Source organism: Dipodomys ordii, unplaced genomic scaffold, assembly GCF_000151885.1.
Source record: "Dipodomys ordii isolate 6190 unplaced genomic scaffold, Dord_2.0 Scaffold15, whole genome shotgun sequence".
NCBI classification, from domain to species: Eukaryota; Metazoa; Chordata; class Mammalia; order Rodentia; family Heteromyidae; genus Dipodomys; species Dipodomys ordii.
In genome coordinates, this window is record NW_012267231.1 from 573,215 (window position 1) to 583,875 (window position 10,661).

A 10,661-nucleotide genomic window follows, 5' to 3' on the forward strand; every position below is an offset into this window, starting at 1 on the left:
TGTGGACAGAGAGCAGGACGTGTGGACAGAGAGCAGGACGTGTGGACAGAGAGCAGGACGTGTGGACAGAGCAGGATGTGTGGACAGAGAGCAGGACGTGTGGACAGAGAGCAGGACGTGTGGACAGAGAGCAGGACGTGTGGACAGAGCAGGACGTGTGGACAGCGGCAGGACGTGTGGACAGCGGGCAGGTGAGCCCATTCTCTCTTGGGTGGGGCTGGGATCCTGCTCTCTCAAATGTGTTTGCTCACTTGTGAGAGCTTCAGATACAACAGTCAGAGTTCTGGAAGATTCTTCAGCCCACGGGAGCCTCTTGTGACAGGCAAACCCTGAGAGGCGGCATCTGCAGGGCTCAGAACCCTCATGGCGTCCCCATACGTGGGGACCAGCAGGGACCGAGGCCCTCCACTGGATCCTTCCTTTCCCGTGATTTCCAGGACCTCCTCCTTTTCCAAACGCCTTCCCAAGCCCGCCTGGGATCCCGAGCACGTAAAGAATCTGTAGGAGTGAGCGCCTCACACGGACATGTGGGCTGTCCTCCTGTCTGTCTGAGCCCAGCGGAGGGCAGCACCTCATCGCTAAAGTCCCAGCAGCTCAGGAGCAGAGATGGCGAGGACAGCAGTTTAAAACCAGCCTACAAGACCATCTGGCCACGGTGTCAGTCAACGCAGTGTAGACCGGAGGCCTGGGGCTCCAGGCCAGGCGTGAGCCTGAAAGGCATGAACCCTAACGCAAACAGACCTGGCTCTGAGTTCAAATCTTATTACTGCCAAGATGAGAGGGAACCCGATGTCATTAAAGTTAATAGAAGAATGAATGTCTTGTCCTGTCAATATGGACCATCCTCAACTGCAAGTATTATAATTCATAATTCACTGGAAATGGCATTAAGTGAGCCATCAGGACTCCGCACGCCTCCCGCCCACCAGCATCAGTGCGTGCGTTATACTCTAAAGGGGCTGTTCCAACATCCACCTCAATACTGTGTCCTGGGCAGAGAAAATAAAACGAAGTGGAGGAAAGGATAGAAAGCAAAAACAAACACCAAGGAAAAATACAAAAACTAAAGTCTTTCCCAGAAATGCTCCGACTGCATGGCATCTGACATTGTATTGTGTGGTCGCCTTAGCTTCAGTGCAGATGGACAGAGGTAGTGTAGTTGAATCCGTTAGTCTTGTACACACCCTGAGCAAAGCTGACATCTGGAAGGGAGGGAGAAGGGGTCCAGGTGTCTGTGCTTATCTGCAGTGATTGTGCGTGGGTTCTGAGCACAGACTGCTTCCTGTGTGATACCAAACCTTTGGCTATACTAAATCCATATGGAATCCATTCCTGTCCAGTAGATGTTCCAGATCATGGAGCCACAGCACATGCTTATTTCAGTCCTACCATTCTTTAAAACAATGGCTCTCTGGGTGACTGGCTGAAAATGAACTTTAAATCTTACCTCCTGTGAGGACCAGAGTCATACCAACTCCGGGGAAATGCATGCAATGAACTGTGGGAGGCGGCTTTACCTGAGATCGCAGCGACCGCTCTGGACTTGGGTCCAGAGCTAGGGTTCCTGCTTGTAGACACTTCATCCATCAATCTGGAAACTCCCGCCTGCATCTTCGCATCCCATCCTGAGTTGCCAAGTCTTGAAGAAAAGTCTCAGATCCATATGGTGCCTTTCTAAGATGACTTTAGCCCCATTTTTATATCCAGCTATATTTAGTTGAGACCATGGAATTCTGATTGCAGCTGAAGTTCCCACAGCTGGTGTTCATTTCCAGCTCCCAAGGTACACACAGTTCGACCTGCTCCCTTCTCTTCTGTGCAGAAGGAAACCCATTTAGATGAAATGAAATTATTTTATGAGTCTGGGAGATGAAAATCAACTTTTACCGAACCCAAGCCTGTGCTAAACTCATTGCATATTTGCAAAGTAAAATTAGACCTTGGTCTGTTAATCTTCTGAGAAGAGAACTTTTTGCGACAAGGGCAGCCATGCGTTAGAATCCTAAACAGAGCAGGAGAAGCTTTGCCATCCAGCTGAAGAGGAAACTGCACCGAGTCTGTGTCTGGAAGACACTAACACCATCCCCAAATGCTTCAGCAACTCCTCTCCAGGTGAGGTTTCTATGAACTTTCTTCTCTAACTCCTTCTATTGACCTAAATTAGGGGGACCCTGTATGTTGCTTGTTGACAGATTACAGTCCCATGTACAGGGTGCATGTTGGGATGTTTCCAGAAGGTGCTATGGTGCCAATGTAACTTTATACTTTTAATGGGAGGATAAAGACTTTATCCTTGTTTTAAATTCTCAGCCTGAAAGGCCCAGTGGTCAGAAAGGGCAACCGAGTTCTAAAAAGGAACATTTATACAATGGGTTTCAGAGCACAGAGAACATGGAAATGCCTCACCAAACCCTATGACAAAAGCTGACAGGACTCATGAAGGAGGATTGCAAATCACTCGTGTCTACTAAGTCTAAGTAAAATGCTGTCCAGTAAAATCCAGTAGCAAAATGAAACAACAATTACTACCAAAATTCACTCTCCAGAATATAAGAATAGTTCCAAGTTAGAAAAATCTAGTAATGTAAGCCAAGTGTAAATTTATAAATAAGAGAGCAGGAAACTAGAGAAAAGAAGTCCCTTCCCCAGGTGAAAAATTCAAGGAGAGAAGGTCAAAGATGGCTAATTTTTTCACTCATGTTGGCAAATTGAAAAAGAATGAAATGACCTAACACATCAAGCATGTTGCTGTGGATGTGAGTGTCCTGTGCATTCCAGAGTGTGAATCAAAACAATCTTCAAGAAGGGAAGCTGAGCATTGCCTGCCAATTTCTAAAATGTCTACACCCTACTCATGCAGCAACGCATGTAAAGACCCTACTTTTAAAAATGTATTTGAATACGGACATTAAAATACATAAGGTCTCCCTATCTCTATCTTAAAAAAACAATGGGAGGGAAAGATTTCCATGTTCAGAATAAAAAGAATTCCTGAGTGAATACTGAAACATCCTGAAAGTGGAATATGTTTGACTATGAAATCGAATGAGGTAGATTTGTGTGAGCTGGCAAGGAGATGTGTGGTTTAGCAGTGAACAAGTTTCAAAGTACAAGTCATGGCGAGAGACTGTGACTTCATTTCTACCTCTATGTGTGAATATCCAGTCTCCCCAGCATTATTTATTCAAGAGTACTTCTTATCTTCTGCATGCTTCTGACTCCTTTTCAGAGAGAATCAGCTGCTCACAACATGAGTTTATACCTGGACCATCTCTTCTAGATCACAGATCCTCATCTCTATTGATCTGTGTGTATTGAACCATCCTTGCATTCCTGGAGTGACACTAACTGGATCACAATGCACCATCTTCGTTGATGTGTTGTTGAACTTGACTTTTGGATATTTTATTGAGGATTTTTTCATATATGTCCATCAGGGATATTGACTCATTTCCTTTTGCTTCTCCTCTTCCTTCTCTTGTTTCTCTTCTTCCTCCTCCTTCTACTTCTTCACTTTCTCCTCCTCCTCTTCCTCCAACTTCTATTTAGTTGGGCCTTCCTCAGGTTTTGGCACCAAGATAAGACTGGCTTTACAGAGTGAGTTCAGAGGCAGCTTACTTACTCAAAGACATCAGTGGGGAAAGGGTCTTCCTTGCCATCAGCAGTGTCTATAACTGGTCTATAACTGGTTCCTGGACAAAATCCATGAACCCATAAGTCCCTTACACAAAATGACATATTATTTGTATATAACCTACAAAATTTCTCCTACATATTAAAAATTCTCTAGATGACTTGCAATACAACATTATTGCTATATAATTGTTATGCTCTATCATGTGGAGAAACATGACAAATAAAAAGTGTGTAAATATTCAATATGGATGCAATTTTCTCCCAAATATTTCCAATCATCAGTTAACTGAATTCACAGATGCAGAGCCCATGGATGGGAAAGGCTGACTGTGATGTGTATATATTTACATAATGTGTACATATGCGTAATCTGTATATGCATAATATATTTATATGCACACATCTGTGTAATGACAGGAATGGTATCTGGCCACTTTCCCATGCATTGTTGGGGACAGGGAAACCACAGATCCTACTGACACATAGGGGAAGTAATTTGCCTATCAGCACGTGGGTGTTGCTTTGGCATCCCCTAGAGAGAACCTATTGACTATTCTTGATCTAGCTCTGGAGAGCAGAGACAATCAAGAGTGAGCATCCTTGATCTCACTCTGCTCTGGAGAGAGGAGGACAGTCAAGAGTACACTGTCCTCTCTACCAAAGTCCGTGACAATTTCTTCTTTCATTCCTTGGGAGATTAATGTGTTCACTTAGAAATATGAGATTTTTCAAGGCAGATGTAATTTAAGTTCGCTAATAAAGACAACAATTGGATATTATTTCTTAACCTTTGCTTCAGTTAATATTTATCTAGAAGTTTCCATGGAAGGGTGTAGCTCATTCATCTCAGTTCATTTGATACTACTGTAAATGAAATCTTTGGAAACATGTGGTAAGCCATCCATCAGACCTGGATTTTACTCACAATCACAGGCTGCAACGTATCATGCTTCAATTTAAAGAAATGATGACTATGAAAAACAACCCTGAGAGGCATCCCTAGAGGAAAGAGTGAGTGCGCACCCTTGATGCTGGCACTTTCTCAAGAGAAGAAAGTTTTTAAATGAGGGCCAGGATGACTAATGTTTCCATGAGTAAAAAGATCACTTCTTTCCATAGAAACAAAAAGCCACTTGGCTCTCAACAAAGATCAGGAGATTGAAATTGAAGAAAACAAAAATGAATAAACATGGAAAGGGTACCTGGGGTCAGAACTGGGAACGTGGCACCTTGCAGCACCACAGCAGATCGAGGAGCCCACCGCTGCTCATTTGTTGATGTTTCTGCATTAGCTAGGTCAGTACCCAGTACTTCTCACAGAGACCGCGCGCGTTACTTTAAACACCATGTCTCCCTGATCGCGTCCAGGACAGAGGACCGCGGCAGACGGCTGGGCTCGCGGCATCTGCCTGCTCCCAGACCCCTTGTGGCTTCCACCTTGCCCACATCCCTGTCTCTGGCTACGGCGGGAGCCCTCCCCTCCCCCAGGTTCCTTTTTCATGGTTTTGATGGGGACATTGTCCATTCCACACCTGTTACACCATGGTCTCTGGGATTTCTAGAAGGGTCAGAAGAAATCCCAGAGAGTGCCCACACAACGGATTTTTCAAGTTTTACCAGGATTAATGGCTCCTGTATGTGTCTGTGGTTATTTCAATTGAAAATAAAAGGATAAGAAATTAAAGATGCGCTTGAATCATCACCGTAAACTGGATGCTGCAGATTCTTCTCATTTACACCCTATTTTTAACTATATATTTTTCTTTTTTCACTTTACTGTCATGCATGAATTGTACCAGGGAAGTTTCATTGTGACATTTCCATACATGATTACAATTATCCAGCTAGAACTCACCTCCCTGTCATTTTTCTCTTCTCCAGCTCCCCGTTTCCCTTTTTTCTTTTCCTTTCTCTCCTCCGTCCCTTCTTCCTCTTCTCCCCCCTCCCTCCATCCCTCCCTTTCTTCCTTCCTTATTACCATCAATTAATTTAAGATGGTTCACTTTGGTATGTGCATATATATAATACTGTATGCTCATTTCTATTTGTGAACGACAATGGAGGGTATTTTGTCTGGAATGGTTTTATTCATAGCTTCTATTTGTTATTCGCCAAAGAATGAGATTTCTGTTATTTTACTTAAGTTCCTCAACTTCATTTTAAAATCAAAATCCATATAGTTAGCTGCCCCTAATTCCTGAAATCTGGAGAGTTTTTGGCTTTAAAATGCAGATTTGCATCTCTGTCTATTGATTCCACTTGAGGCTTCTCTCGTTGAATGAGGGACGCAGTGTCACCTTGCCATCGTCTGCCTACAAATTGCGCAGGATGTTCCCTTCCAGTGACCCCACCTCTCACGTCTTGTTGTTAGTGTGCTCTACACTCGAGCCCAAAACATGCAGGGGCCCAGAGCTGCCGGGGAAAACCCAAATCTCCAAGCCACAGCACACTGGCTTACGCCGAAAGACAACTTTACATGTAGAAATGTCGCTGCCTTGGGAGGCAGGGTGTCCGTCTACACTGATTCAGGAAAATAAATCCACATGGGGTTGGCTGCGAGGCTCAGAGCATCTGCCCTCGCACCCCTCCCTCCTGCAGGCTGGCGTCGCTCTCCACGCCATGCTTAAATTCCCGTGCAATGACCACAGACCCGTTAGTGCTGGCGGAGCTCCCCTGCAAGGGCACAATTCATCCTGAAGAGGTAGCAGGCGGAGCCGTTTCCAAGGGTAACATTGGTAAAATTGAAAAAAAAACTGAAGGAAAAACGAAATGTAAAAAAGAAAAAATAGAGGAAATTATTAAGTGCACTCATTTCAGTTTATGAGAATAACAAAACTAAGCGAACAAAGAGAGGTAGGAAAGTGGAATTAATAGAGATGAAAAAAATCTACGTTTTAAAGCTGAGAGCTCACCAGATTTCAGGAATTTGGGGCTACTTAACTGTACAGATTTTGATTTCAAAATTAAGTTCAGGGCACTTAAGCAAAATAACAGGAATCCCATTCTTTGGTGAAAATAACAAATGGAAGCCATTAATAAAAAAAATCCAGACAAAATGCCCTCCATTGTCATTCACAAATAGAAGTTTTCTACTGAAAATGCATTAGAATTTTTCCCTTTGGAAACCATTGATTAATCAGTTCTCTAGTTTAATGGCAAACCATTAACATTTTTAGGACCAGCTAATAATTGTACTATTATTGCACCTCATGCAAATTTAGGCCAGAAATTGAGGTTAAATATTTCTAGTTTACCTTAAAGCCACCATTCTGATTTGTTCCGTTGTAAAAACCGTGAAAAATGCATGTAACAAAATTTGCTAAGTTGCCCTTTTTTAAATTCACACTTTATCAGTGCAATGTTTCGAAATCCATCTCCAGAACTTTCCATTTCACAAAACCAAAACTCTGTATCCATCAAACAACGGCCACCATTTTTCTTTCCTCAGACCCTGGAAACCACCATCTCCCTTTCTGTCTCTGAGGTTTGCCAACTCCAGGTGCTGCATAGACGTGGAATTGGGTGGCTCTTGCATTGATGTGATCGGCTCTTGCATTGATGTGATCGGCTCTTGCATTGATGTGCTTGGCTCTTGCATTGATGTGATAGGCTCTTGCATTGATGTGATCGGCTCTTGCATTGATGTGATCGGCTCTGGCATTGATGTGATCGATCAGCTTATTTTACTTTGCCTAATGTGTCCTAGCTTCATTTTGTAATGTTAAATTTATTTTGTGGATGTCAGACAATGATGTTTTTCTCATATTATCTAATATTATATATTTGATAATAAACTTCCCAGTAATCCAGCTTCCATTGTGTTTTAATCCCTGCTTGGTCACAATATTTCTACATTCAATAACGCTCTCCAGAATACAGATGAGTGTAATGAGTTTACTTAGCCATGATTTTCCTTGGGCTGTTCTCTGGGAGAGCGGGCATTGGAGCTAGGCTGGCAGGAAGCCATATCGTAATACTCTGGAGACGTTAACTCTATTGTATATAATCTCTTCCTGGGCGTGTGTTTTACTTTTCGTGATTGGTTTATTTCTCATTTTGTCTGCATTATTTTATTGTCTTTCTCATGGCTGTCTGCTGTTCTTTTGCTTTTCTAGCTTCATCAAGTCTTGGCACATAGTGAACAGATTTAGGCTTTGTTATCGTTGTAGATTTAGCATTCTTCCACTGGTTTTCATATGTAATATTCTCATTTTCATAATAGCTTATTAATATATATTGTATTTCCTTTCTAATGTGTCATAACTCCTTGAGTTTAAGAGGCCCATCTTCACCTACTTTAACATTTTCAAAGTTGGTTTATAAATCAGATATGAAGGATCCAAAGCTGATAAGAGCAAATAAATTAACATCTGCTCAGCCTATCCGGTGGGTGTATCGAATCTGTTAGTTCTCTGCACAAGTATGCACACTCAAATGTCTTTTAATGAAAATAATTTTAGTATATTTTTTAAAGAATAAACTAGAGCGAGGTATGGAAGGGAACTGAGAAGGAGGAAGAATTCCTCTTCACTGCTGGAGAAACTGGGTAAGTTCTGGGGGGTGATGAGAGGCGAGGAGGGACAGGCAGGAGGGCCTCAGGGCCCTGGTGCTGGCCTGGGGCTGCCCGGGTACACACACTCACACTCACTCACACACACCCATGCACACTCACACTCACTCTCTCACACACTCACACTCACTCACACACACCCATACACACTCACTCTCTCACACACACTCACACTCACCCCACCCACACACTCACATTCCCACACACTCACTCCCACTCACACACACAACTCATACACACACACTCCCACTCATACACACTCACACACACTCAAAACACTCACCCACCCACACTCACACTCACTCACACACTGACACACACACTCACATTCTCACACACTCCCACACACACTCCCACACACTCCCACTCATACATACTCACACACACTCAAAACACCCACCCACACTCACACTCACTCACACTGCTCACACACTGACACACTCACACACTGACACACACACTCACATTCTCACACACTCCCACACACACTCCCACACACAACTCATACACACTCACACACTGACACATTCACACACTGACACACACTCACATTCTCACACACTCCCACACCCACACTCACACTCCCACACACTCACACTCACACACTGACACTGACACTCACACATACTCCCACACATTCCCACTCACATGCACACACACTTACACACACTCACACAGTCACTCCCACTCCCACACACACACTCACACTCCCCCCATACACTCACACACACACTCATACACACTCCCACACTCACACAACACTCCCCACACACACTCCCACACACACACTTCCACACTCCCACTCCCACACACACTCCCACACTCCCACACACTCAAACACTTTCACACTCCTACTCCCATACACTCCCACTCTCACACCCACACACACTCACACTCACACACACTGAGTCACACACTCACACTCAAACACTCTCACCCACACACACTCACGCTCACACACACTCCCACACACATGCAATCCTCCCACACACTCATACACTCACACACACACTCACTTCCACACTCACACTCATATGCACTCACACACTCACACTCCCCCCACACTCCCACTCCCACACACTTTCACACTCCCACTCCCACACACTCTCAGACTCCCACTCCCACACACACTCCCACACACACTCAAATACTCTCACTCTCCCACACACTCCCACTCTCACACCCACACCCACTCACACCCACTCACACACTCACTGACTCACACACACTCACGCTCTCACACTTCCACACACACTCACGCTCACACACCCACTCAGACACACTCCCACTCACACACTCCCACTCACACACACTCCCACACACGCAACCCTCCCACACACTCATACACTCACACATACTCTTACACTCACTCCCACACTCACACTCATACACACTCCCACACACTCCCACACTCACACACACCCCTTTCACAGCCTACAAAAACTGACTGGTCCAGGGCCCAACTTTACCTTCAGCTCTGCTCTTTATTCATAAGAAGAAGAAAGCAAACGCAAAGGTGTGGCAGCCTACACCATGTTTCACATCTCATTCACAGCCTCGTGCCGCACACCTGCGTTCCAGAGCGCCCTCCAGCCTCGTGCCACACACCTGCGTTCCAGAGCGCCCTCCAGCCTCGTGCCACACACCTGCGTTCCAGAGCGCCCTCCAGCCTCGTGCCGCACACCTGCGTTCCAGAGCGCCCTCCTGCCTGGAGAGATTTCCCAGGACAGAGGCTGCAGCCATCTCTTCAAAGCTATGTCTTTCTTCTTATTTCCTCCTTGGAAAAACAAGGGCACGTCCAGAAGACCCCGTGTTGGGGGAGACATGGCCACGGCCCTCTCCCCGCAACCACTCACCATTTAGCTGTTTACTGGACAGCTGGGCTGACTTGCACTGGTTAGGGTGAGAGCCTAATGTGACTGGGGTTTTATTTGTGGAGAAAAACTCAGCTGCTCTTGTGTGATGGGCCAACTGCAAGGTGTCGACGGCTGCGGTGAGCCGGTGGGAACGCGGCGCGGGCAGGCGCCTGGCCCAGCCCTGGAACGCTTCCACGCTTCAGGACCTTTTCTTTTCAGTGCTGAACAATAAGCTCATTCTTCCACATTTTTAAAAAGTCAGTTGCAAATACTTTTTCTTTTAAACTACTGCAAACAGAAAACCTGGAAAAGAACAGACATTCCTTCCTGGAAAACTCAGATCCCTTCCTGCGTCCCTCCACCCTCTGGCACAGAACTCCAGCGCGCAGCCATGTGCCAGCAGCAGCCCAGGCACCAGCACAACATCTGTCTCCCGGCACTGGAGCGACCGTGGAGAGCAGGCTGGCTGCCCGCCCACCCTCCACTCCAGGCTTTGCTGACAAGGCTGTCAGTAAACAGGCAGATGGCATCAGCTCTGGTGGCGGGCGAACCCAGTTAACCCGGCCGGGGGCATGGTCTCAATTCACCGCGCACTCAGC